We start from the raw sequence: 22,585 nt of genomic DNA on the forward strand, positions 1-22,585 counted from the left end.
AGATAATGCATAATTTTCCAGTGAAGCACTATATTTTCCTGTGCAAATATGTATTTCTGACAAGAGAGTCAGGGGCTTTCATATATAGACAATCATACTGGCCTGCTGTTTACCCAAGAGAATGAATTAAAGCTAGTTGTTTTAAAGAGAGGTTTGGGTATTTCTTTACATAACAGTAAACCTAATAGTAGGGACCTTATGCAGAATTACAGCCTGTTTTAGGGAAACATAATATTTAGGACAAAAGTTGACATTGTATACCATTCTGAACAAATTTATTTGAAAACAGGCATAAGTAAACTAAAATTCATTCAGAGAAATGCTCACAAATAGTAAATTAACTTGCAACTCTAGCATATGGAGAATGATTGAAGGACTGAGTGCTAGTTTTAAGGAGGTAAGGCTCCAGTAATGTAGAAAACACCTTCAAATATTGGAAGCATAATTTGTTTTATTCTGTAACTGTTAAGGTTACAACTTTCGAAGGTAGGGAAAAGTTAAGCAATCCTGATTTAAACTTAATATAAAGAATGTTCTCATAGTAGATAAGATGGAACCTTTGTAGATAGGACTTTCCTCCCACTGGATGTATTCAAGCAGAGGCTAAACATGCACTTTAACGGGATTTTTATAATAGAGAGATTAGAAGATCTGTTGTTTAAAATAAATGACCTTAAAATGTTCCTCCAGTTTTGTGAACTCTCTTGTGACAAATACAAGGCTCTCCAAGAGTTGCTGCTGATACTTCTGAGCTTGGAGACCAGAAATTGCTTCTGACAATAACCTGTATCATTTTATATGTGTTTTAACCTTTATTCCAATAGTACTCAGCAGACTCAATGTAGAAGTACAATTAGCAAATATTTGAATTGATATGGTGATCAAGTTTGCAGGCCAATTAAATATGATAATGATAAACACATAAGGGTAGCATACATCGGACACTTACTAGTGCCAGGCATTGTGCTAAACACCTTACAGACATTTCATTTAGTCCTTGTAATAATTCTCTATGAAAAAATTGTAACAACTGTTGCTGTTACTATTATTGCTCCTATATCACTGAGGAACCTGAAACATCCAGGGTTATACAATTTATCCAAGGTTTTGTAGCTGAAAAGTGAGGTAAGGATAGGAAAGTGAAGGTAGTGATGAGGTAATGGTTAACATAGTAGACTCTATGGTCCAGTCTTCAAAAAAAAGTAAATGAAGTCATGATTAAAGTTTTGATACTGGAAAAGAAAAGGTCAAGATACTGGATGTATTGAGATGAAAGAACAAATGCATTAAGTAATAAGAGGGGAGTGAGGCTGTAAGAATAGCCTATCTCAGAGTTGAATATTATACTTAAAAATATCAGAAGTCGTGTGGTTCCCAGTACTAACAGCATCCTTTGGGGAATAAATTATTCAACAGTGATTAGATGATTATTAGAATCAGGAATATTAAGACACAAAGGTTTTATATTGGATCAGTGTTGAAACTGTGCAAGAGATGATTCACTCATGAAGTAGCTTGTGAAAGGGCCATGTACAATGGTTGGCACACAGTAGGCATTCAGAAAATCTGAATCCAGTGATCTAGGAAAAAATGCCTTTACAAGAGGAATAAACCATCAGCTGCCTCCAGAATGAGCTTCTGGGATTTGTGAGTTGTTTGGAACTTAGGTAAAATAAATTGTTTTGTGGAAAGAAAGTCTCATCTTGAAGTATCAGACAGTAGGCAATTTTAATTTCCTGCTTCTGTTAAAAGGCCAGAGAGAGTTATATTATGCAGGGGACTTGGCAGGGGGAAAAACTTAATTGTTTCTGTTTCTGTTCTTTCAATAAAACTTGCTAATTATACTTTTGGTGGTTCTTAGTGCTCTTTGGAAACATTGTTTCAAAAAGTTAGTTTATTCTTTTGCAAATTTATTTCAGGAGAAAGAGTCTATTAAATAGTAGCTAGGAAGTAGACACCATCTCAGAATAAAAAGTGAAAACCAGGGTGACCATAGACTGGATATTACATGATAATAAGAGATTGTTGTCGATTCTGGAGGATATAATATAAGAAGAGCCGAAAGATGACAGGATAAATGAAGTAGAAACAGTAGAATGTTGAGTTGTTGAAGCTGGATAAAAAGTACATGAAAGTTCATTGTGCTTTTTTCTTACTTTTGTTTACATTTGAGAATTCTTGAAAATAAAATGATTAATTTTTTAAAGGTGTCTTGTATAAAATGTTTCAGTTTGAAAAGTAACTCATGCCTAATTATATACCTAACTATATATTGGGTTTTGTGTTGCTCTTAATTGTATTCATGAAAATGCAAGAGATTGGGAGGAGGGGGTACTCATTTACTAGATGTCAGAGCTAGCATTAAAGGAAAAGGGAGTGGCTTTCAAGTATTAAAACCTCATCTGTCTGCTAAAAATTTTAGACTATTTAACAAAAACATTTCCACAAAAACAGAAGAGAGATGACATTTATCCCATGTTATAGTGCTGGTTAGCACCTCACATAGCTTTTTTGTATTCACAAAAACTATTAAAATGCTTCCTGGTGGTTTTGCAGATGACTTTCAGAGGTTCCTATTTAACAAGGATGTTTCTAAATTCAGACATTCAGGAAAACTCACTTAGAAAAAGACAGTATACCCACTCCTGACCTCAGGAGAGTCTGCCTTCAAGATAGCCCTTATAGCATTTTTGGAAGTGAGGACTGTCTTATGGAAGCCTATAAAATCCTAAAAGAAAGTTATATTGCACAGTAGCAATTATTTAAATATTGGATATATTAAAATGGCTTTTAGTTTTTTCTCTTCTTAGTTGTTTTATTTCCAAGAAACCTTTCTTTTACTGATCTACTTCCTAAATCTCTTTATTTTGATATCTTTTCATTAACTGATGCCAGATTTGGGAGAAAAGTTCAGAGAAAAAATTGGTGGAAAGGAAATATTAAGATGGTAAAATTTCCCTCTGTTGCTGATAATTAAAGAAGATTTGTAAACTTAAACTGCCAAGATTACCATGTTTTAGTAATTTAATAGTACATGGTTAGTTTCTTTTTCCTCTTTTTAAGATAGAGAGATTGGGTTGATTGCTTTGGCAGGACACATTTGATGGATGACTGTCATTATCTCCTCAAACCTGCATTATACTTTAAGTATAGAAAATGATAATTAAATTTTCAAGAGACTATGTTGAGATTATAAGATTTGGGACTTGTAAAAAAACAGCATTACAGTTGGCTGGTAGTGGTTGGTGTGTTTTTGTCGATGGGGCAGGGGAAGGAATAGAAGCATCTTAGGTTTCCTTTTACTGTTTCCCTGTATATCTCCCTCCCCCCAACCCCCATGCTCCCAATTAATATCTTGTCCAATGTGTTGGTAATGACTTGGACCTATTCAGGTTGCACAAAGCATTTAATGAAATTTTGTCTTAGACGAAACACTAGAGAGGATCATAATTAATGTCTCATTTTCTGCCAGTTGCTATTGATTACTCATTCAAGATCCCTTTGTTCTCAGAATGATAACAACTGTACTTTGCATCACTATCTAATGAGATTCTCAGGATAGAATTCTTTACCAACATGCTGATAATTGTTAACTTATCCCTGGAATTTCAATGTAAATGAATTTGCATCATAATACAGCTATTTCACAAATGTGGATGTTTTCCAAATTTGGATTTTATTACACTCTGTTTTTTAATTTGTAGAAAATTAACAGAAAAGACTGACATTATTAAAGCCCAACATTTATATTTTGCCCTGAATTCCCCTTCACCCTCTGAGATTTTTTATTGTGACTTGGGGTGAGAGGCTTATCACTCTTCAGTTCCCTTGTCATAATCTCTGGAACTTCAAATGGATTTATAGATAAACTATACTATGATGTTTCTGAATTAAAAGGACAATTATAGATATGATCAGGGCACATGGACAATAACTTAAGGGGGGGTGGAAATGGGAGGGAGGTGGGGAGCAGTGGGGGGGCAGGGCTGGGAATATAAGACAAAACTACTTGAACAAGAATTAAATTAAAAAATTAAATAAAAATTAAAAAATAAAATAAATATGATAATACTATACTAATTTTGCTTTTAGAACAATTTTGTTTCTTCATCGTTTAGTGACAAATACATGGGGTACTATGAAGAATTCAACTGAGAAATTTCAACAGTTTATGTACTCTGTTTTTATCATGATTTTTAAATAACTTTCTACCTCTTTAATTAGTAGATTTCCCTCTCAAAAAGACAAATCTGGGAACAGCTATTTGTTGGTATTAAAACTGCATACCACTTCAGGGATATAATATAGGTATGAAATTAAGGAATTCTGTAGAATATACACAGAATGGAGGTTCCAGGAGTCCATGATTAAGTATTTTAAATTTTTTGAAATGTGCAACTATAACATTAAGTATTCTCTATTTTATTTTTCTAGAAAACAAATTAGTGGTGAATTAGTTCTTAATTTGGAACCATAAAATAAGGCTAGTAATTTCTTTTTTTTTCTTTTTTTTAAAATATATTTTATTGATTATACCATTACAGTTGTTCTATTCCCCCCCTTCAATCCCCTCCACCCGCACCCTCCCTCCCCCACCATTCTCCCCCCCTTAGTTTATAACCACGTGTCTCAAGTTCTTTGGATTCTATATTTCCCCCACTATTCTCGCCCTCCCCTATCTATTTTCTGCCTACCATCTAGGGTATTTTCTGTGCCTTCTCCCCCCTTCTCCCCCTCCCACCCCCCTGTTTCTAACCCTCCATGTGTTCTTCATTTCTATGGTTCCACTCCTGATCTAGCTGTCCTCTTGGTTTGCTTTTGTTTTAGGTGTGGTTGTTAATAACTGTGTGTTTGCTGTCCTTTCACTGTTCATATTTTTCATCTTCTTTTTCTTATATAAGTCCCTTTAGCATTTCATATAATAAGGGCTTGGTGATGATGAACTCCTTGAACTTGACCTTATCTGAGAAGCACTTTATCTGTCCTTCCATTCTAAATGAAAGTTTTGCTGGATAAAGCAATCTTGGCTGTAGGTCTTTGGATTTCATGACTTGGAATACTTCTTTCCAGCCCCTTCTTGCCTGGAAGGTCTCTTTTGAGAAATCCGCTGACAGTCTGATGGGTACTCCTTTGTAGGTGACTGTCCCCTTATCCCTTGCTGCTTCTAGGATTCTCTCCTTCATTTTGGTCTTGGCTAATGTAATTATGATGTGCCTTGGTGTGTTCCTTCTTGGGTCCAACTTCTTTGGGACTCTCTGAGCTTCCTGGATTTCCTGGAAGTCTATTTCCTTTGCCAGACTGGGGAAGTTCTCCTTTATTATTTGTTCAAATACGTTTTCCACTCGTGGCTGTTTCTTTCCCCCTTCTGGTACCCCTATAATTCGGATGTTGGAACGTTTAAAGATGTCCTGGAGGTTCCTAAGCCTCTCCTCATTTTTTTGAATTCTCATTTCTTCATTCCTTTCTGGTGGGATGTTTTGTTCTTCCTTCTGGTCCATTCCATTGATTTGAGTCCCAATTTCCTTTCCATCACTATTGGTTTCCTGTGCATCTCCCTTCATTTCAATTAGTTTAGCCTTCATATGTTCCTCTAATTTGTAACTTTGTTCCTCTAATTTGTGACTATAATCTACCAGTTCTGTGAGCATCCTGATAAATAGTGTCCTGAATTGTGCTTCTGAGAGGCTGGCAATTTCTCGGTCGCTTAGAGTTATTGGCTCTGGGACTTTGAGTTCTTCTTGCGCCATCTTTCGGGTTGTTTGTGCCTGTTCCATAGCAGGATCAGAGCCCTAAAGTGTTCACTAGAAAAGGGCAACTCAGTCGCTGGGTTGTGACGTTGTATGTGGGGGCGGGGTCAGAGAGGAACAATGGCTCTCACTGGTATTGCAGGGCAACTAAGTTGCTGGGTTGAGACCCTGTATGTGGGGGCGGGGTCAAAGAGGGACTATGGCGTCCTGTCCATCGCCTGCAGCCACGGCCCTCACCGGTGCCGCAGTTGCTGCCGTCACCGGGCCCACGTGTTTCGTCCCACTGCTCGCGAGTGTGCCACCGCCATCAGCCCTCCCCCCCTGGGGCCTGCGTGGTCTGTCTCACTATGCGCGAATATGCGCCCGCGGTCTGCCCCGCACCCCAACTGGTTCCCGTCTGCATGCGCGCCTGGGTCGGGGGCCCTGTCCTGCCCGACCCTGCTTGCTGCTGGCTCTGCCCCTCTTACCGTCCCCGTTGAACGGTTAGATGTAGTCGGGCTTCCGTCTAATTCAATTTTCTGTCCTTTGGTTGTGTCTTTGTTTCTCAAAACCTTTGTTGTATTCAAACTTGGTTGTGGGAGAAGGCACAGTGTTTCCACCTATGCCTCCATCTTGGCGGAAGTCCGGCTAGTAATTTCTGACATAGGATTAACTAGGTCTTTATTTAATCTGAAGTTATGGATATCAAAGTATTATGTCGTACAGAGGTGAGGCTAAGCCATTTAATGGTAAAAAGCAGCTCTTAGGAAACAAACCTGTTTTTCAAGATTTCAAACACTTTCTCTTTTAAGGGTAAAGAATATCCAAATTATTACACTGTGATTCTGAATCCTCCTGGCTGTAGAGCAGCGCCATTTTCACATAGGATGTTATTCTGCTTTCTACTAAATCACATTTAGAGTTATAATTAAGTAGTCCCATTGATAAATCAGGTTGGCTGAGCTCCCTACTATATTTCTCTCCTTTACTTTTTGGTCAGTACCATCCTGAATGCTTACATTGAATAGCCTTTTCAAATTCACATTCAGAGTTGGGAATTCTCAAGCCCATGAAGAAGGAGAAAGAACTTTAAAAATCATTATCAAACAGTCCACACTAAGTTCCTTATAAAGAAATAGATTTTTTATTTATTGTCTAGAGGTTTGTTTTATGTAATTAAAAATGAAACTTAACTTGCTATAAGTTTTGTTAGAATAATCTAGGCTATATCAATGTTTCAGTGACAACTTTTCATTGATTATTCTTCAGTAATTAGGTATATAGTTCGTAAATGGGGTTCTAGATGACTGTAAAAAGTATTCTTTTCTAAGCATATGTAAGAAATTTAATACTATGTCTTTTCAGAATCTGATTCCACCTTGAATAAGACAGCTTAGCAGAATAAAACTGTTTTGCCTAGTTCTGTATACTCTAAGATAATTGTGTATTCTTTTACCCTGAGACACCTCCAGGACAAGATCAGTGGTAATCAATAATGCTTCTCATTTGTTTTAGGCAGACAAAAAAATCAATAACATGAGCTGATATGGAATTTAATTTTAGGGGACAATTAGTTTGTAATGTGTGTGATAGTGTTACCAAAATGTTTGGAGAAGGAAAGGAAAATACATGATTTTGGTAGTGGTAGAATACCTAAATATTAGGCTTATAATAGTTTAGCCCTTCATTTTCTTAGTCATATATTCCATTAGTTTCATGGGTATTATTATCTAGATTATTAAGTTCTTGTGGAGAAAATCTTGTCTTAAACCTCTTTTTTATTTCTTATGGTCCTAAACAATTTATTTTAGTTAACAGGATAAAATATAATTCTGTGTTCTTAAAAAGAAACAATTTTTTCTACATTTACTTTGCCTATTATATAGCTCATGATACAGATTCAGTGGGGGAATGGCTATCCTATGATAAGCACAGCTGACTGAAGAACAGCTTCTACATTTTTGGCATTAATACTCAATATAGAACAAGAAGCCAGGTTATTTCCTAACCACATCTTCATATTTGTCTATAGTAAGGAGAAAGGTTTAGCAACACTAAAATTGGTAGCAAGTTAACTTTTTTTCTTTAAACAACTTGTTCTCCTTGTTTTTCTTCCTTTATTCCATGCATGTGCAAGTCTACTAGTATGTGTTCTATAGAGTACTCAACTTTAGGATTATAATCCACAAATTCATGTACAAGTCACTTCAAGTTAACAATTTTATAAATGGTAATTAGATTCCTGGACTATTGTAGGCATCTTGTTATATGGAGGAGGAAGCCTCTGAAACATACCTAGATTGAAATTAGGATTCTACTACTTGCTCTCTGTATAACATAAAATCTATATAATACTTAATTAAATTGCAGTAGACATTAACTGAGATAATACATTTGAAAGTGTGCTAATATATCCTTCATATTTATTTTGATTTTTCAGAACTTCTTGTTTTTAAAAATTGCATATCCACAGAAACATACAAGAATTGTACAGTGAGCATCTACGTACTTATTAACCAAGCTCCATTAATTAATATTTAATCACACTTGTACACATATTCCTTTTCCTTCACTCAATGTGTTATATACAACCATATATATATGTTTGTATGTGGTGTGTAGGTTTATACACAAAAATATACATACTTCCACTGAATCATTTTGAGGAATAAGTTGAAAGTTGTATATTCTTGATTTAAATTGAAACAGTTTGAATCTGTTACACTCCTCTTAGGATTTAGCCCCTAATTGTCACCCCTCTTTCTAGGAGTATGTCTGTTCTCTTTCCTGTTTCTAACATCCTGTCTTACCATAGTCACTGGGAGTTGTAACTCAACCAACTTCAACTCAGGGCACACAGGTTTACTAACTTAAAACAAGAGTTTATGTCCAGGAAACAATTTAAAATGTCATTCATCTTATTTTCATTGATTATTGTGATACTTAGAATGTGGTAATCTATCAGGGAAAATGAAATTGAGTTTTTTGTTTTCACTAGGGCTTACAACTGTATTACTCAGTTTTACTTAAAGCTTTAGATACTTCACCCCCAACCCTGTGAGCTAATTACTAATACAACCATTTATAGAAAATAAAACAGATGCATTAATGTTAGATAATCTGCCCTGAATAGTACAGTCAGGATTTGAACCCAGATAGCTAACTATGAAGCCCATGCTATTTCCTGGACATAAAGTTTTTATAAACATTTTATCTCCTTTTAGGAATATAAGAAATGAGCTTTCCTATCCATGACTTAGATTATTTTATGCCTCTGTTAGTCTTTATTATGACCATTATTTGACTTATCTTGCAACTTCAACACACACACTTTGTCACCATCCTCCGAATTCAGTCCTTTGTTCCTTCATCAGAGCATTATATAAGGGGTCAATAAACATTTTCTAAAAAGGGCCAGATTGTAAATATTTTAGGCTTTCCAGACCATACAGTCCCTGTTGCAACTACTCAACTCTTCTGATGTAGCACAAAAACAACCATAGTTAAATAATAAATGAATAAGTAAGACTGTGTTCCAATAAAAATATTTTTAAAAACAGGCCCAATTTGGCCTGCAGACTATGATTTGACTCCTAGTAAAAATCATTATTTTATATTGCCCATTTGAATTTATATGTTAAAGAAATGTTGTAAGGAACACACCACTTAAGAGACACATGAATGTGCAGTTCCTCTAATATGTTTGTTTACAAACGTACAATGACCAGTTTCATATGGGCCTTCTACATGAGAAGTAATATATATAGCAGGTACCTCAAAACATATCATGAAAGGCAGTTTTGCACTGAGCAGAGAACATCCTAGAAAACTAGTGTTGTTTAAAGGAAACTTGGAGTGGAAGGAGGAGAAGGAGGGAAAAGGCACAGAGAATAAGTAGCATAGATGGTGGGTAGAAAATAGACAGGGGGGAGGACAAGAATAGTCTGGGAAATGTAGAAGCTAAAGAACTTGTGACACATGGACATGAACTAAAGAGGGGGAATGGGGGAGGGGTGTTCAAGGTGGAGGGGAATGAAGGGGGGAAATGGGATAACTGTAATGGCATAATCAATAAAATATATTTTTTTAAAAAAACTTTCAAGGTACATGACCCCTCCCCTCAAACGTGGTAATAATATGTTCCATCTGGCATACTATGAGCCGTGTTTTTATCGCTATTTGAAGAATGTTGAATGTGCCTAGCATGGGTTAAAAAAAAAAGAAAAACACAAAACATGTGACAGTGGAGCCCTGGGTGGATGACTCAGTAGGTTGGAGCATCAACCTCATGCACCAAAAGGTTGTGCGCTCAATTTCCAGTCAGGTCGTGTACCTGGGTTGTAGGTTCAATCTGCAGTTGGCGTGTGTATCGGAGGCAGTGGTTTCTCTCTGTCTTTCCCTCCATCTTTAAAATCAATAAACATATCCTTAGGTAAGGTTTAAAAAAGAAAAAATTGACAACAGAAATTTAATTATAATGTGTGGGAGACTTGATTCCTGATAACAATAATGGTTTGTTATAGAAATAGAATAAATGCATGTGTTATTTATATTTGTATTGATTATTTTTGCAATTTTATAATTTCTCCTGGGTATTATCTTAAGGGGAATTATTTCTCCTTTATGTCTGATAGTCATACCTCTCTTAATATGTTGAACCTTGTATCTGTTGGAATTTGAGTACTTAATGCTAAATAATTACATTAATAATATTATGTAGTCTTTTCACCTACACATAATATTATTTGGTGATTGGAATTTTCTTTTAACATTTCTCCTTTATCAAGTAGGTACTATCAAGTAAGTACTATCAACTCTGTTAAAAGAAGAATTTACCTTTTGAGTAGTCTGAAAAAAATAAATTATAAGCATTGCATTATAGTCTCTGGCTGATTTAGTACATTGATTACCACATGTACACTTCAGCACTGTTAGACTTTTTAAAAAATTAAATATCAGATGAAGATGACAAGTCAATATAGCAAGATATACAAGATGCAGTGAAAGCAGCAGAGGGAAATTTATAGTTGTAAATGCCTACATTAAAAAAGGAGAAAGATTTCAAATCAATGACCTAACTTTATACTATATGAACCTAGAAAAAGAAGAGTAAATCAAATCCAAAGCAAACAGAAAGAAGGAAATTAAGATTAGAACAGAAATTTTAAAAAACAGAATAGAGAAACAACATTATCAGCAAAATCAGAATTGTTTTAAAGATCAAGAAGATTGACAAACATTTAGTTAAGAAGAAAAGGAGAGTCTGACTTTACTAAGATTAGAAATGAAATTGGGGAGCATCACTACTGACCTTGCAGTAATAAAAAGGATTATAAAAAATACTATGAACAGTTATATGCTAATGAATTATACAGTCTAGATGAAATGGACAAATTTGTAGAAGCATATACACTACCAAAACTGACTCAAGAAGAAACAGAAAACCTGAACAGGGCTAAAACAAGTAAAGGGATAACTCAGAATAAAAATTCTTCCCCCAAAAGAAAAGTGCAACTCTGGCGGGGTGGTTCAGTTGATTAGATTGCCATCCCCAAAAGGTTGCAGGTTTGATCCCATCAGGGCACGTAACCTAGGTTGCAGGTTCTCTTCCCAGTTGGGGTACTTATAGGAAGCAAGTAATCAATGTTTCACTCTCACATCAATGTTTCTCTGTGTGTGTGTGTGTCTCTCTCTCTTCCTCTCTCTCTAAAATAAGTAAAAACATATCCTCAGGTAAGTATTAAAAAAAAAGAAAGAAAAGCCCAGGAACAGATGGCTTCACCAAGAAATTCTACCAATCAATCATTAAGAGATGTATTAACCCCAATCCTTCTCAGATACTTTTCAACTCAGTCAGTGAGGGCAGCATTATCCTGATACAAAGGCAGACAGGGTTATCACAGAAAAAAGGAAATGACAGACCAGTATCCTTTTTGTAAATTAATGTAAAATTCATGTACTAAGTACTAACAACCTAAATCCAGCAGCATAGTAAAAGGATTATACACCATGATCAAGTGGGTTTTATCTCAGGGATGCAAGAATAGTTTAATATACGAGATGTGATTATTGTAATTTATTAGTGGAATTAAGTGGGGGAAAATCATATAATCATTTCAATTAATGATGAAAAAGCATCTGACCAAATTCAGTGCTTTTTCATGATGACACTTAAACTAGTAACAGGAGAGAACTTCGTCAACTTGATAATGGTTATTTAGAAAACTCAGCAGCTTATATATATCATGCCTAGTGGTTAAAGCATCAAAGCCTTTCTTCCTGAGATCAAGAACAAGACAAGGATGTCCACCTTTAACACTTTTATATTCAACATTTTACTGGAAGGTTTAACCAGGACAGTTAGGCAAGAAAAAGAAAAAAAGACCATCCAAATTGGAAAGGAAGAACTAAAACTATTTGCAGATGATATGATTTTTTATTTAAATTATGTTTTGTTGTTTATGCTATTACAGTTGTCTCAGTCTTTATCACTTGGTCCCCCTTTACCCAGGCCCCCAACTCCCTCAGGCAGTCCCCACACCATTGTCCATGTTAATGGGTCCTGCATATATATGTTCTTAGGCTCCTATATTCCCTGTGCTGTGCTATGATCCCTATAACTATTCTGTAACAACCAATTTGTACTTCTTAATCCCTATACCTTTTTCACCTGTCCCCCCCCAATCCTTTCCCATCTGGCAGCCATCAAAAGTTCTCTGTATCTATGATTCTGTTTGTGTTCTGCTTATTCATTTATTTTGTTTTCAGATTCAAGTATTGATAGATAACGTGTTTATTACCATTTTATTGTTCATATTTTCGATCTTCTTGAAAAAGACCCTTAAACATTTCATATTAATAGTTTCCTCCCCTTATGTCTTTGATGCCTTTCAATCTGCAGCCCCCTCACTAGAGCTCAGAGGGAGTGAGTCCAAGTAAGTCTGTCTGCAGATCCTTTAAGAGAAACTGCCTGAGACTCTAGCGGTTTCTGTGTTCCACAGCCTCAATCCCTGCTGGTTTTTACAGCCAGAAGTTATGGAGACTTACCTTTCTGGCATTGGAACCTTGTGCTAGGAGGCCTAGTGTCATCCTTCACTCTCAGAAACTGCTCCCAATTTTTATCTGCCACACATGGGTGTAGGGCCAGCCTGTTCCACATCTTCGCTCCTCTTACCAGTGTGGATGAAGTTTCTTCTTTATATCCATATTTGTAGAACTTTTGTTCAGCTCAATTTCTGGTGGTTCTGGATGATGGTGGTTCTGTAGTTTACTTGTAATTTTGATGATGTTGTGCAAGGAAGTGAGCCATGTCTACCTAGGCCACCATCTTCCAAGTTTTGATATTATTTTATATGTAGGGAATTCACAGTAAAGAGCTAATAAATGAATCCAGTAATGTTACAAGATTTAAGATCAGCACACAAAAGTAAGTTGTATTTTTATATACTAATGATGAACAAACCAAAACTAAAATTAAGAAAACTGACTTCATTTGCAATAATATCCAAAAGAATAAAATACCTGGGAATAAATTTAACTACAAGGTATAAGATTTATACACTGGAAACTACAAAACATTGCCAAAAAAGGTTGAAGAACACCTAAATAAATGGAAAAATCTTGTGCTCATCAACTGGAAGACTCAATGTTTTTAAGATGACAGTACTCCCCACAGCAATCTATAGATTCAGTGCAATCACTATTAAAATTTCATGACTTTTTTTTCACAAATAGAAAAGCTGATCCTCAGATTTATATGTAATTTCAAAGAACCCCAATAACCCCCCAAAATATTGAAAAGGAATAAATTTGCAGTACTCAAAATTTTAAAACTTACTGCAAAGCTATGTTATCAAAACAGTATGGAACTGGCATAAAGTAAACATATAGACCGGTGGGGTAGATAAATATAAACATCTATGACCAATTTATTTTCACCAAAGGTGCCAAGACCACTGAATGAGGAAATATTGTTTTCCTCAGCAAATGGTGTTGGGACAATTGGGTATCCACATACAAAAGAATGAAGTTGCTCCCCCACCTTATACCATATACAAAAATTAACTCAAACTGGATCAATGATTTATGTACAAGAAATAGAACTATAAACTCCTACAAGAAAATACAGGGGTAAATTTCTTACCTTGGGTTTGACAATAGATTCTTAGATCAAAAGCATTAGAACCAAGAAAAAGTAGGTAAATTAAACTACTTCAGAATTGAAAAGTTTTGTGTATCAAAGGACATGAGAAAATAAAAGGCAACCTACAAAAGGAATAAGCTATTTGCAGATCATATGTCTCAAAAGTCTCTAATATGCAAAATATAACTATTAAAATACACAGCAAAAAGACAACACAATTTAAAATGAGTTGAGTAGACATTTTTTAAAAGATATACAAAGGGCCATCAAGCCCATGAAGAGGTGCTCATCATCATTAGTCATTAGAGAAATACAAAACAAAACCATAATCAGATACCACTACCAGATACCTATGAGGGTGGCTATAATTTTTTTAAGTAACAAATATTGTCAAGGTTATAGAGAAATTGGAATCCTTACATTTTACATTGCTTCTGGGAATGAAAAATTGGTGCTGCCACTGTGGAAAACAGACTGGCAGTTCCTCAGAGAGTTAAACATAGAATTACCACATGACCCAGCAATTCTACTCCTGAGCATACACCCAAAAGATTTGAAAGAAGCACTCAAGTACTTGTATACAATCATGGCAATACTATTCACAACAGTCCAAAGCTGGAAACAACCAAAGGGCCCTGTCAATGGATAAATGGGTAAACAAGTTGTAATGTATCTAAACAGTGGAATATTATTCAGCCATAAAAAGAAATGAAGTACTGATAAAGGCTACAATGAAGATAAAGTTTGGATACATGATAAGTAAAAGAAGCCAGACACAAAATATCACATACTATTTGGTTCAATTTATAAAATATTAAGAATAGGTAAATCCATAGAGACTGAAGCAGACTAGTGGTTGCCAGGGGCTAGAAGAGTGGGGAAAATGGAAGTGACTGTTTAATGGGTATGGGGTTTTTTTGGTGTAATGAAAATGTTCTGGAAGTAAATGGTGATAGGTGTACAACATTATGAGTGTACTAAATGCCACTTACTGCAAACTTTTCAATGCTTTATGTTATGTGGATTTCACCTCAATTTTTAAAGCTGAAACTTAAAGATTATTTTAGAATCCTTAAATAGTATGATAAACTGAAATAATGTTTCCTGACTATCAGAATGGAGGCAGGGATGGGGCTATTATGACTACTGTTACAAAGTTCTACTGATTGTTTCTGACTAGAGTTTAGTTTTATTCCTCAGTACTTTTATGAACTCAGTGCCTGAAAGAACAACTCCTGAGAATAGGGTGATGGCAGTAAAAGAAAGTTAAATATGAGGTAGAAGGATAGTATATTTATCAGAGGAATCACAGTTCTTTTTACTTGAGAGTGTATCCAACACCCTTCCCAGTTGAGGTCGTTTTTTACCCTCAACTACGAGAAAACTTGGAACCAAATTCTGGCAAATTAACTTCATTTGCCTTATGATGGCATCTTTGGGTAAAGGTGCTGAATCTCTGGATTTCAATGAAGCAGTTGACAAATTCTCATGATGTCACTGTAGCATACCTTAGGGCTCTCTCCTCAGTCTATGTTCTGATTTTTTAAATCAGATTTATCATATTTTTTTGAATTCACTGGGGTGACATTTGTTAATAAAATTATTTAGGTTTCAGTTATATAATTCTATAATACATCATCTGTGTATTGTACTGTGTGTTCACTATGTCGTCTCCTCCCATCACATTTATTCCCCCTTTTATGCTCTTCTACCTTTTTCTGCCCCCATTTCCTCTCATTATCACCATACTGTTGTCTTTGTGAGTTGTTTTTTCTTTGCTTAATCCCATCAACTTTTCACCACAAGTGAATCCCTGTCCCCTCTGACAAGTGTCAGTATATTCTGTGTCTATTAGTCTGTTCGTATTTGGTTTGTTAGTTTATTTTGTTCATTAGATTCCACATGTAAGTGAAATTACATGGTACTTGCCTTTCTGACTGGCTTGTTTCACTTGCCGTAATACTCTCCAGGTCCGTCCATGCTGTTGCAAAAGGGAAAATTTCCTTTTTTATGGCTGAATAGTATTCCATTGTGTAAGTGTACCACAGATTTTTATCCACTCATCTGTAGAACATTTGGGCTGCTTCCAAATCACAACCACAGTAAATAATACTGACATGAACATAGGGGTAAATATATAGTGTATTCTTTTGAATTAGTGTTTTGGTTTCTTTGGATATATTCCCAAAACTGGAATTACTGAGTCATAGACAGTTCCATTTTCTAATTGTCTTGAAATAACTCCATATTGCATATTGCAGATTGTAGTGGCTACACCAGTCTGCAAATCCACCAACAGTGCACAAAGTTTCCCTTTCTCCACATCCTGTGAACACTTGTTATTTGTTAATTTATTAATGATAGTCATTCTCGTTAGGTATGAGGTGATATTGTGGTTTTAATTTTCATTCCTCTGATGATGAGTGATATTGAGTATCTTTTCGTATGTCTAGTGGGCATCTCTGTGTCCTCTATGGAAAAATGTCTGTACAGGTCATTTGCCCATTTCTTAATTGGGTAGTTAGTTTTGTTGTTATTGAGTTTTATAAGTTCCTTATGTATTTTGGATATTAACACCTTATCAGATTGTATCAGCAAATATGTTTTCCCATTCAGTGGGTTATTTTTTCATTTTGTTGATAGGTTCTATGCTGTGCAAAAACTTCTTAGTTTGATGTAGTCCCATTTGTTTATTTGTTCCCTTTACTTGAAGTAATAGATCAGAAAAAATATTGCTATAAGAAATGTCTGAGATTTTACTGCTTATATTTTATTCCAGGATATTTATGATTTGAGTCTAATATTCTTGTGTGTGGTTTGAGTTTATTTTTGTGTATGGTTTAAGAAGGTGGGCTAGTTTCTTTCATTCTTTCTTTTTTTTTTTGCACGTCTGTCCAAATTTTCCAACATTGTTTATAGAACATACCATATTCAACCCATTCTATGTTTTTGCTTCCTCTGTTAGATATTAATTGACTATAAAGGCATGGATTTATTTCTGGCCCCTCTATTCTGTTTCATTAATCTCTATGTCTATTTTTATACCACTACCATGCTGTTCTGTTTAGTATGGCTATGTAATGTAGATTGATACTAGGTAGTGTGATTCCTCCAACTTTGTTCTTTTTTTTTCCAGTTGCTGTTGCTATTCAGGGTTGTTTGTGGTTCTACATAAATTTCTTTATCCTCAGCCGAGGACATGCTTACTGATTTTAAGAGAGGGGAAGGGAATGAGAGAGAGGGAGAGAAACATCAATGAGAGAGAAAGAGAGACATTAAATGGTTGCCTCTTGTTCATGTCCTGACTGGGAACTGAACCAGGAATCTAGGCGTGTGCCCTAAGCTGGAATCAAACCAGTGACCTTTTGGTTTACAGGATGATGGTTCAACTAACTGAGCCACACTGGCCAGGGCTCCATATAAATTTTTGGAATATTTTTTTCAATTCTGTGAAATTCATCATTGGTATCTTGATAGGAATTGTGTTCAATCTGTAAATTGCAGTGGTTAGTATGGATATTTAATTATGTTAAATCTTCCTATCCATTAACGTGGTATGTGCTTTTACTTAATTGTGTCCTCATTTCTTTCTTTGGTGTCTTATAATTTTCCAAGTACAAGTCTTTTACATCCTTGGTTAAATTTATTCCTAGGTGTTTTATTCTTTTTGAAGCAGTTATGAATGGGGTTGTTTTCTTAGTTTCCCTTTCTAATGGTTGCATTTTTATACAACAATAATGAACTGAGTTTTAGATATTTATTTTGTATTCTACTTTATTGAATTCATTTATCAGTTCTTGCAGTTTTTTGTGAAATGTTTAGGGTTCTCTATATAAAGTATCATGTAATCTGCAAATGACAGTTTTACTTTTTCTCTTCCAATTTAAATGCCTTTTATTTCTCTTGTCTGATTGCTGGTTATAGAATGTCCAGTACTATGTTAAATAAGAATAATGAAAATGCATGTCTTTGTCTCTGATCTTAAAGAAAAAGCTTTTAACTTTTCCCTGTTGAGTATGATGTTGGCTGTGGGTTTGTCATACATGGCCTTTATTATGTTGAGGTATGTTCCCACTGTTAGCACTTTGCTCAGAGTTTTTATCATAAATGGGTGCTGGATTTTAACAAATGCTATCTCTGCATCTAATGATATGATCATGTGGTTTTTACCCTTCATTTTTTGTATATAGTGTATCAAATTTATTGATTTGTGCATGTTGTACCAACCTTGCCTCTCAGGAGTAAATCCCACTTGATCATAGTGTATGACCTTTTTAATGTATTACTGGATCCTGTTTGCTAACAATTTTAGCATTTGTTTACCAGAGATACTGGCCTATAATTTTCTTTCTTTTCAGTGTCTTTATCTGGTTTGGAATTATAATAATGCTGTCTTCATAAATGAGCTTGGAAGCCTTGCCTCCTCTTGAATTTTTTGGATGTTTAAGAAGGATCAGTGGTCATTCTTCTTTGAATGGTTGGGAGAATTCATCTGTGAAGCCATCTGTCCAGTCCAGGACTTTTGTTTGTTTGGAGTGTTTTGATTACTGTTTCAGTTTCACTAGTTGTAATCTGTCTATTCAGATTCTCTCATTCAGGTTTGGAAGGTTGTATCTTTCTAGGAATATATCTACCTCATCCAGATTATTCAATTTATTTGTACATTGTTTGTAAAATCTTTTTCAACACTTTGTATTTCTTTGGTGTCAGTTACTTCTCTTTCACTTCTGATTTTGTTTATTTGGGTCCTGTCTTTTTTTCTTGGTGAGTCTGGTTAAAGGTTTGTCGATCTTATCTATCTTTTCAAAGAACCACCTCTTTGTTTCACTGAATTTTATAATGTTTTTCAGACTCTATTCTGTTTATTTCTGTTCTGATTTTTATTATTTCTTTCCTTCTACTTACTTTGGGCTTTGTTTGTTGTTCTTTTTCAAGTTCCTTTAAGTATAAAATTAGATTGAGATTTTTCTTATTTCTTTGAGATAGGCCTATAATGCTATGAATTTCCCTCTTGGGGCTTCTTTTGCTGTGACCCATAGATTTTAAGGTTATTGTGTTCTCATTTTCATTTGTTTCAATGTATCTTTTAATTTTTTCTTTGATCTCATTGTTAGACCATTCATTGATTAGTAACATGATATTTAGCCTCCACATGTTTGTGTGATTTTCAGTTTTGTTCCTGTGATTGATTTGTAGTTTCATGCCATTATGATCAGGGAAATACTCGATATGATTTCAGTCTACTTCAATTTATTGACACTTGTTTTGTGTCCTAACATATGGTCTATCCTAGAAAATATTGCATGTGCACTTGAATAGAATGTATATTCTGCTGCTTTAGAGTGAAATACTCTGAAGATATCAATTAAATTCATCTGATCTAGTGTGTCATTTAAATACACTTTTTCCTTACAAGGATTTTCTGTCTGGAAGAGTTATTCATTGATGTCATAGAGGTGTTAAAATCCCTTACTATGACTGTATTACTGTCATTCTCTCCATTTATATCTATCAGGGTTTGCATTACATACTTAGATATTCCTATGTTGGAAGCCTAAATGTTTACAAGAGTTATATCCTCTTGTTGAGCCTAAACATTTACAAGAGTTATATCCTCTTGTTGGATTTCTTTCTTTACCATTATGTAGTGTTCCTTTTTTGTCTCTTACTATAGCTTTTGTTTTAAAGTTTATTTTGTACATATAAGTATCGCTACCCCAGCATTTCCTTTCTTTCTATTTGCATGAAATATCTTTTTTTCATCTCTTTACTTTTACTGTGTGTATCTTTCATTTTGTGGTGGGTCCCTGGTAGACAGCATATATGTGGGTCTTATTTTTGTATACATTCCACTACTCTGTGTCTTTCCATCAGAGCATTTAGGCAATTTACATTGGTAGTGATTATTAATAGGTGTGTATTTATTGCCATTTTATGTTTTGAACTATAATATGTTCCTCTCCTTTTTCTTCTTTTATTTTTCCTTCTTCTTAAAGCAGGCTGTTTAACATTTCTTGTAACACTGGTTTGGTGGTAACAAACTCCTTTAGTTTTTTCTTGTCTGGGAAGCTCTTTATTTCTTCTTTAATTTTAAATGTTAGCATTGCTTGGTAATGTAATCTTGGTGGTAGGTCCTTGCTTTTCATCATTTGGAATATTTCGTGACAGTCCCTTCTGTCCTGAAATGTTTCTGTTGAGAAGTCAGCTGACAGTTTTATGGGAGCTCCCTTGTATGTAATGGTCTTTCTCTTGCAGCTTTTAAGATTCTTTCTTTGTCTTTAACCTCTGCCTTTTAAATTGTGATGTGTCTTGGTGTGGGCCTTTTTGGGTTTAGCTTGTTTGGGACTCTCTGTGTTCCTGAATTTGTGTGTCTTTTTTTTTCTTCACCAGGCTAGGGAAATTTTTAGTCATTATTTCTTAAATAGGTATCTTGAGCCATTGCTCTTCCTCTTGCACCCCTATAATGCAGATGTTGTTATGTTTCATATTGTCCCAAAGGTCCCTTAAACTATCCTCATTATTTTTAATTCTTTTTTCTTTTTGCTGCTTTCATTGGAGTTTTTTCTACTTTGTCTTCCAAATTGCTGATTTGATCCTCTACTTCATCTAACCTACTATTTATTCCTTCCAATGTATTCTTGATGTCACATATTGTATTCTTCATTTCTGAGTGTTTTATTGTGTCTGTATCTTTTTTAATGCTGTTGTAGTTCTAAGTCCCTTGAGCATCCTTATAACCGTTACTTTGAACTCTGTGTATCTGTTAAATTGCTTGCCTTCATTTCATTTAGTTCTTTTTCTAAAGACTTCTCCTTTCCTTTCATTTGGGGCCTGTTCTTTGTCTCCCCATTTTATGTTTATGCCTGTTTATGTTTGTTTCTATGTATTAATAATCTTCTATGACTGCCTAGTCTTCGTGGGGTGGCTTTTTGTAGTAAGTGTCCTGTCGGACCCAATGGCACAGTCTCATTGATCGGCTGAGCTGGTTTTCTGGGAATATCCCTTGTGTGGATTATGTAGGCCCTCCTGTTGTAATTGAGTCTTGATTTCTCTTGGCGTGTTTGTGCATAAGATCAGCCCTCAGGCTGGCTGGATGGCTGTGAAGCTCAACCCTGACCTCAGCATGCAAGCTCTCGTGCAGGTGCTGATCATTAAAAACGGAGTTTGTCTCAGCAAACGGATCATCAAACGGAGTTTGATGCCTGCCTAAATCTTCCTTTTGACATGCTACTTCTGAAATTTATTGGATTCTGATGTGATGTCTGAATCTGTCCACTGGGTGTGTTGGTTCTGGGTCTCTTGGGAGGTTCTCTGATCCAGGCCAGTGTCAGACACTGCTTGTGTATGGTCCTTGGCAGTTGGTTTGTAGCTACAAGCAGTGTACAGTAGATGCCTCTTACGAGCTTGGGTGCACACCAGAAGGACCAAGCTGAACACCAAGGCTGCCTTTTTTTAGCCCCAGGCCCACGGGGCAAGTAAGCAAAAGTCCCAAGGCATCCTGAGATCCACCTCCAGCTTCTTTTGTCTGCCACTGCCTGTTAGTCGCTTTTCATTGAAAAAGCCTCTGGCTGAGTCAAGAAAGATGGGGCTAGTGGAAGTCCTCGAATGGGGCAGTGATGGTCAGGCTTTAGGGAATGTGGTGGATGTGGTCCCTGCTCTAGAGCCACATGACTCAGTCTATCCCTGTTTTGTCCCAACCTCAGCAGGTCAGAGCCACAAGGAGTCATTTTAGTAGGTCTGTCAAAACCTGGGCCTGGTGGTTCTTTCAGATCTCCTATGAGAGGAAAGCATTAGTCAAGTTCATGGGAAAGTGGGAGCGGGGAGTGAATGGCCCACACTCCAAAGCCAGACACCTAGGTCACTAAAATCCCCTGAGTTTGCCCAGACCTCTACACCTTGGCCAAGTCAGCTAACTCCTCAGCAGGGCCTAAGATTTGCAGGGTAAAGTGAAAGGGAAGTCCAGAGGGTGGGGAATTGCTTTCCCCAAGCTGATGGCACACTGGAGGGGAGTGCTCCACCCAAGAAAGATGATGTTGGCCATATTGGAGAATGAATCAGCACAGGGATACTGGTGGCTGTTCCCCTAGGTCTCCCAAGAGCCATGAACCCCAGACTCACATGATTGTAGTTTGCTCCACTCTCCCTTCACTGGAGCCCAGGGTGAGTAGCTGCAAGCAAAGTTTTGTGTGTTGGCCCTTTAAGACACTGCATGTGTCTTTAGCAAATTCCCATCTCTCTGGTAGAGAGAAACCCTGCTGTTTTTCACACCTGGATGTTACATGGGCACCTCTTCCCAGCTCTGGCTGGGGAGCCCAGTTTAGGTTTAGGCACCACACTTCTCAGGGGGAACCCCTGCAGCTGAAATATTTCTCCAGAACATCAGGTGCCACCTTTAGGTGCAGGGCCAGCACTTTTCACATCTCTCCCCTTCCTACCAGTCTTAATGTGGCTTCTTCTGTAAATCATTAGTTATAAGACTCCACTTTAGCTAGTCTTCAGTTGGTTATTCAAGAAGATTGTTCTTGAATTTAGTTGTAATTCCAGTTTGGTCCTGGTAGTAGGTAAGTGTAGCTTCCATTTACTCCACCACCATCTTGAAATCACCAAATTTATGCCTAGATGCTAGAAGGCTAGCAATTCTTGGTTGACAGACTCATAATATTTTTAAAAAAGGAATGGATTATTATTATGGGTTAAATATAACAAGGTAAATTTT

General features: G+C 36.0%; 1 protein-coding gene across 7 annotated transcripts in view; it reads left to right on the forward strand.

Annotated features, from left to right (window-relative positions):
- TCF12 (transcription factor 12) overlaps positions 1–22,585 on the forward strand; it is a 366,824-nt gene that overhangs the window by 261,227 nt on the left and 83,012 nt on the right. The gene's annotated exons all lie outside the window — the stretch shown is intronic.

This window comes from Sturnira hondurensis, unplaced genomic scaffold (assembly GCF_014824575.4).
Source record: "Sturnira hondurensis isolate 20B ecotype Veracruz unplaced genomic scaffold, ASM1482457v3 Scaffold0008196, whole genome shotgun sequence".
NCBI classification, from domain to species: domain Eukaryota; kingdom Metazoa; phylum Chordata; class Mammalia; order Chiroptera; family Phyllostomidae; genus Sturnira; species Sturnira hondurensis.